Source organism: Scyliorhinus canicula, chromosome 12 (genome assembly GCF_902713615.1).
Source record: "Scyliorhinus canicula chromosome 12, sScyCan1.1, whole genome shotgun sequence".
NCBI lineage: Eukaryota > Metazoa > Chordata > Chondrichthyes > Carcharhiniformes > Scyliorhinidae > Scyliorhinus > Scyliorhinus canicula.
In genome coordinates this window covers 591,812-598,680 of record NC_052157.1, presented here as the reverse complement: position 1 = coordinate 598,680, position 6,869 = coordinate 591,812, and positions in this window count along the sequence as shown.

Below are 6,869 nucleotides of genomic sequence, written 5' to 3'. Positions count from 1 at the left end.
CCGGCAGCTCCCGCCAAAACCTATCCCCTCCCGGCATGGGGTCATCCCCCTCTTGCCGCACCTCCTTGACATTGCTGCAGCGCGGGAAAGAAGACCCATAGAGGCCCCGCCCCCACCGCAAGCTCCACCCTCCTGCCCCGCAGCGCGGGAAACCAGAGGAAAGCCCGCGCTTTCACACAGCCACACCCCACCCTTCTGACACAGTTCCCCAAAATCCAGTTTCACCTCAACCCCAGCCCTGTACAGAAGGGAACATATAAAACACAAACCCCCAACACTCCCCACCTAACCCACAACCATACCCAACAAACAAACCCACCCGTAAACAGAGCAAACAGAAAACCAGCAAACAGAAAACCAGCATACATAACACACATGTCGTAGTTAAAAAAGTTGAAACAAAACAGCCTCAGCGGAAACAACGCCGGCCAAAGTATGTCCCCAGGTCCTAGTTCGAGTCCAGCTTCTCCGCCTGTACAAAGGCCCACGCCTCCTCCGGGGACTCGGTGCCGGTCCTTGTATGTCACCCACAGGCGCGCAGGCTGCAGCATTCCAAACCTGACCTGCTTAGCATGAAGCACCGCCTTCGTCCGGTTGAACCCGGCCCGCCGCTTAGCCACCTCCGCACTCCAGTCCTGGTAGATCCTCACTACCGAATTCTCCCATTTACTGCTCCTCTCTTTCTTGGCCCAGTGCAGCACACACTCCCGGTCACTGAATCGATGGAACTGCACCAGCACCGCCCTCGGGGGCTCACCTGCCTTGGGCCTCCTGGCCATCACTCTGTGGGCTCCCTCGAGCTCCAGGGGCAAATGGAAGGACCCCCGCCCCCATCAACGAGCTCAACATCGTGGTCACATACGCCGGGAGATCCGACCCCTCCAGCCCCTCCGCCAGGCCCAGGATCCTCAGATTCTTTCGCCTCGTGTGAACGTCCAGCTCCTCCAAGCGGTCCTGCCACTTTTTGTGAAGTGCCTCGTGCAACTCCACTTTTCCCACGAGGACCATGGCCTCCTCCTCCCGCTCAGCGGCCTGCTGCTGCAACTCCCGAATGGACACCTCCTGGGCCGCCTGGGTCCCAAGCAGCTTGGTCGTAGTTGCATTCATGGAGTCCAGCAGCTCAGCCTTCAGCTCAGCAAAACAACGTAGGAGCGAGGCCTGTTGCTCCTGCGCCCACTTCCACCAGTCCTCGGGTGTTGCGCCGGCCGCCATTTTGTTTTCCTTCCCCCGTTTTTTTGGGGGAGTTGCTGCAGCCTATTTCTTCTTCCCACTCCGGGTGAGCACCATATAGTGTGGGGCAAGTTCTTCCAGGCACCTTCCCCCACCGGGATGCGTAAAAACAGCTCCGTTTGGGGCCCTCGAAACGGCCCTAAAGTCCCTAAATAGCGGGAGCTGCCGAATGTGCGGCTTAGCTCCGCATAGCCGCAACCGGGAGTCGGTCATGTTACAGTTGTATAGGAATTTGGTTCGGCCACATTTGGAATACTGCGTGCAGTTCTGGTCGCCACATTACCAGAAGGAAGTGGATGCCTTGGAGACGGTGCAGAGGAGGGTCACCAGGATGTTGCCTGGTATGGAGGGTGCTAGCTATGAAGAAAGGTTGAGTAGATTAGGATTGTTTTCATTGGAAAGACGGAGGTTGAGGGGAGACCTGATTGAGGTCTACAAAATTATGAGGTATGGACAGGGTGGATAGCAACAAGCTTTTTCCAAGATTGGGGGTGTCAGTTACAAGGGGTCACAATTTCAAGGTGAGAGGGGGAAAGTTTAAGGGAGATGTGCGTGGAAAGTTTTTTACGCAGAGGGTGGTGGGTGCCTGGAATGCTTTGCCAGCAGAGGTGGTAGAGGCGGGTACGAAAGCATCATTTAAGATGCATCCGGACAGATATATGAACGGGTGGGGAACTGAGAGAAATAGACCTTGGAAAATAGGCGACAGGTTTAGATAAAGGATCTGGATCGGTGCAGGCTGGGAGGGCCGAAGGGCCTGTTCCTGTGCAGTAATTTTCTTTGTTCTTTGTTCTTATAAAATTATGAATGGAATAGATAGGATAGATGCAGGAAGATTGTTTCCACTGGCGGGTGAAAGCAGAACTAGGGGGCATAGCCTCAAAATAAGGGGAAGTAGACTTAGGACTGAGTTTAGGAGGAACTTCTTCACCCAAAGGGTTGTGAATCTATGGAATTCCTTACCCAGTGAAGCAGTTGAGGCTTCTTCATTAAATGTTTTTAAGATAAAGATAGTTTTTTGAAGAATAAAGGGATTAAGGGTTATGGTGTTCGGGTGGGAAAGTGGAGCTGAGTCCACAAAAGATCAGCCATGATCTCATTGAATGGCGGAGCAGGCTCGAGGGGCTAGATGGCTCACTCCTGCTCCTAGTTCTTATGTTCCAGCCAGGGGCTGGTTTTGCTCACTGAGCTAAATCGCTGGCTTTTAAAGCAGACCAGCAGCACGGTTCGATTCCCGTACCAGCCTCCCCGGACAGGCGCCTGAATGTGGCGACTAGGGGCTTTTCACAGTAACTTCATTGAAGCCTACTCGTGACAATAAGCGATTTTCATTTCATTTTGTAGGAGATGGTCATTGCCTGGCACTTGTGTGGCGTGAATGGAATTTGCCACTTGTCAGCCCAGCCTGGATATTGTCCAGGTCTTGCTTCATTTGGAGAGGATGGAGGGTACCTCAATGTGAAGATGGGTCCACAAGGACTGTGCGGTGGTCATTTCTACCGATACTGTCATGGACAGATGCATCTGCATCAGGCAGATTGATGAGGATGAGGTCAAGTATGTTTTCCCCTCTGGGTTCCCTCCCCACCTGCTGCAGCCCCAGTCTAGCAGCTCTGTCCTTTAGGACCCAGCAAGCTCAATCTGTGGTGGTACTATCGAGCCACTCTTTGTGATGGACATTGAAGTTCCCCACCCAGAGTATATTCTGCGCCTTTGCCACCCTTAGTGCTTCCTCAAAGTGGTGTTCAACATGGAGGTGTACAAAGAACAATACAGCACAGGAACTGACCCTTTGGCCCTCCAGGCCTGTGCCGATCAGGTGTCCTATCTTTGATTTGATTTGCTTTATTGTCACATGTACCGAAGTACAGTGAAAAGTATTTTTCTGCGGCCAAGGGAATATATACAGTACGTACATAGTGGACAAAAAGAATAATCAACAGAGAACATTGACAAATGGTCCATCGACAAACAGTGATTGGTTACAGTGCAGAACAAGGGGCCAAACAAAGCAAATCCATGAGCAAGAGCAGCATAGGGCGTCGTGAATAGTGTTCTTACAGGCAACAGAACACTATTCACTGTCTAGACCAAAATGGAAGGATAGCCTGTATCCTTCTATACCCCATCTGTTCATGTATCTATTCAGATAAGTCTTAAAGGTCGCTAACGTATCTGCCTCAACCACCTCACTTGACAATGCATTCCAGGCCACCACCACCACCCTCTGAGTAACAAACCTTCCCCCGCACATCTCCACTGAACTTTACCCCTCTCACCTTGAACTTGTGCCCCCTTGTAATTGTTATTTCCGCACTGGGGAAAAGGCCTCCAACTGTTCACCATATCCATATCCCTCATAATTTTATAAACTTCTATCAGGTTGCCCCTCAGCCTCCATCTCTCTCGGGAGAACAGTCCCAGTTTATTCAATCTCTCCTCATAGCTAATACCCTCCATACCAGGCAACATCCTGGTCAACCTTTTGTTATGGGCCAGGGTTTAGAGAACCCCAAAGTATATCATGTAGTTCACCTGACCCACACCTTTTCATAGATTGTGGTATGGGGAGCACACGGCCCACTCTACAGGTGTGGTACAGCTGAAATGGAAAAGTATTTTTTAAAGCAAAACAATGTTTATTCTATGAACTCGAGTTAACGTTTTTAAAACATATGGTGAACATCTTAGCAACCATCAATTCAAATACAACCCCCAAAGAATACAACACTAAGTAATCCTTAAGGCTGTCTTTTTAACATCCATAAGACTTAAAAAATAACTTTTAACAGAAGCACATCACAACTGAGAGCAGTTATTAGTTTTAAATCACCAAAGGATCAATTTACATTCTTTTTTAAAATAAATTTAGAGTACCCAATTATTTTTTTCCAATTAAGGGGCAATTTAGTGTGGCCAATCCCCCTACCCTGCACATTTTTGGTTTGTGGGGGCGAAACCCACGCAGACACGGGGCGAATGTGCAAACACCACACGGACAGTCAATTTACATTCTTAAGATTACAGAGAGAGAGAGACTCTAATACATCTTCTGGCTGTGACTGCAGCTATCCAGCTCTGAAAACGAAACTAAAACACACCCTGCAGCAAACAGCCTAAAACGAAAGTAAAAAGCTGACAGACAACCCAGCTCCACCCACTCTCTGACATCACTGCAGTAATAAACACCCATTTCTTAAAGGTACTCTCACATGACACTTTTCTGTACTCTCTCCAAAGCCTTCATGTCCTTCTGGGTAGTGCGGTGACCAGAATTGGACACAGTATTCCAAATGTGGCCAAAGCAATGTTCTATATAACTGTAACATGATTTGCGAACTTTTATACTCAATGCCCCGCCCTATGAAGGCAAGCATGCCGTATGCTTTCTTTATCACCATTTCCACCTGTGCTGCAACTTTTAAGGATCTGTGGACCTGCACGACCAGATCTCTGTCTCTCTGCTCCTGATGGTTCTGCCATTTATTTTATAGCTCCCACCTGAATTGGATCTACCAAAATGCATCACTTCGCATTTGTCCGGGTTAAATTCCATCTGCCATTTCCCTGCCCAATTTTGCAGCCTATCTATATCCTGCTGTATTCTCTGACAATCTTCAGCACTATCCACAATTCCTACAATCTTCATGTCATCCGCAAACTTGCTAATCAGACCCGCTACGTTTTCTTCGAAGTCATTTATATATATTACAAACAGCAGAGGTCCCAGAACTGATCCCTGCGGAACACCACTAGTTACAGCCCTCCATTCGGAAAAACACCCTTCCACTGCTACCCTCTGTCTTCTATGGCCAGGCCAGTTCTGGATCCATCCAGCTAGTTCACCCCTGACCCCTATGTGATCTAATCCTTTGCACCAGACTGTCATGAGGGACCTTATCAAATGCTTTACTGAAGTCCATGTAGACAACATCCATAGCCCTTCCCTCATCAATCATTTTTATCACCGCCTCAAAAAATTCAATTAAATTAGTGAGACATGACCTCCCTCGTACAAACCATGCTGTCTGTCGCTAATAAGACCATTCACTTCCAAATGTGCATAGATCCTATCTCTGAGAATCTTTTCCAACGATTTCACTATCACTGACGCCAAGCTCACTGGTCTATAATTACCCGGATTATCCTTGCAACCCTTATTAAATAACGGGACAGCATTGGCTATCCTCCAATCCTGTGGGATCTCGCCTGTGGCCAATGAGGACACAAAGATTTCTGTCAGGGGCCCAGCGATTTCATCTCTTGTCCCCCTCAATAATCTGGGTTAGATGCCATCTGGCCCTGGGGATTTATCGACCTTAATGCTTTTTAACACACCTAACACTTCCTCCCTCGTAATACCCACCTGTTTTAAAGTATTTACACATCCCTCTGAGACACCACCAATCAACTTGTTCCTCCTTTGTGAATACCGAATCATCAGCTGATGGTGGATGGTATGTGGTAATCAGCAGGAGGTTTTCTTGTCCATGTTTAACCTGAAGCTGTGAGACTTCATGGGGTCCAGAGTCGATGTTGAGGATTCCCAGGGCAATTCCCTCCTGACTGTATCCCACTGTGCCGGCCCCTCTGCTGGGTCTGCCCTGCCGGTGAGACAGGACATACCCAGGAATGGTGATAGTGGTGTCTGGGGCATTGTTTGGGATGTATGATTCTGTGAGTGTGACTATGTCAGGCTGTTGCTTAACCAGTCTGTGAGACAGCTCTCCCAACTTTGGCACAAGCTCCCAGATGTTAGTAAGGAGGATTTTGCAGGGTCGGCCGGGCTGGGTTTGCCGTTACCGTTTCCGGTGCCTGGGTCGATGCCGGGTGGGCCGTCTGGTTTCATTCCTTTTACATGCTTTCCTAGCGGTTGAATACAACTGAGTGTCTCGCTCGGCCATTTCAGTGACGGGGCAGTTAAGAGTCAACCACATTGCTGTGGGTCTGGAGTCACATGTAGGCCAGACCGGGTAAGGGCGGCAGATTTCCTTCCCTGAAGAACATTAATAATAATCTTTATTGTCACACGTAGGCTTACATTAACACTGCAATGAAGTTACTGTGAAAAGCCCCTAGTCGCCACATTCCAGCCCCAGTTCGGGTACACAGAGGGAGAATTCAGAATGTCCAATTCACCTAACAGCACGTATTTGTGGACTTGTGGAAGGAAACCGGAGCACCCGGAGGAAACCCACGCAGACGGGGAGAACGTACAGACACTGCACAGACAGTGACTGAAGCCGGGAATCAAACCTGGATCCCTGGTGCTGTGAAGCAACAGTGCTAACCACTGCACTACTGTGCTGCCCATTAGTAAACCAGATGAGTTGTTATGACAAACCACATGGTCAGAGTTAGACTTTTAATTCCAGATATTTTGTGTGCAACAGGCTCTAGAGGGCTGAATGACCCGAGGGGCTGAATGGCCTCCTCCTGTTCCTGTGTAGCCTGCCCAAGGGGCTGAATGGGCTCCTGTTCCTCTGCAACAGGCTGGAGAGGGGCTGAATGACTTCCTCTTGTTCTTGTGTAACCGGCTCGAGGGCTGAATGACCTCCTCTTGTTCCTATGTAACAGGCTGGAGAGGGGATGAATGGCCTCCTTGTTCCTGTGTAACAGGCTTGAGGGGCTGAATGGCC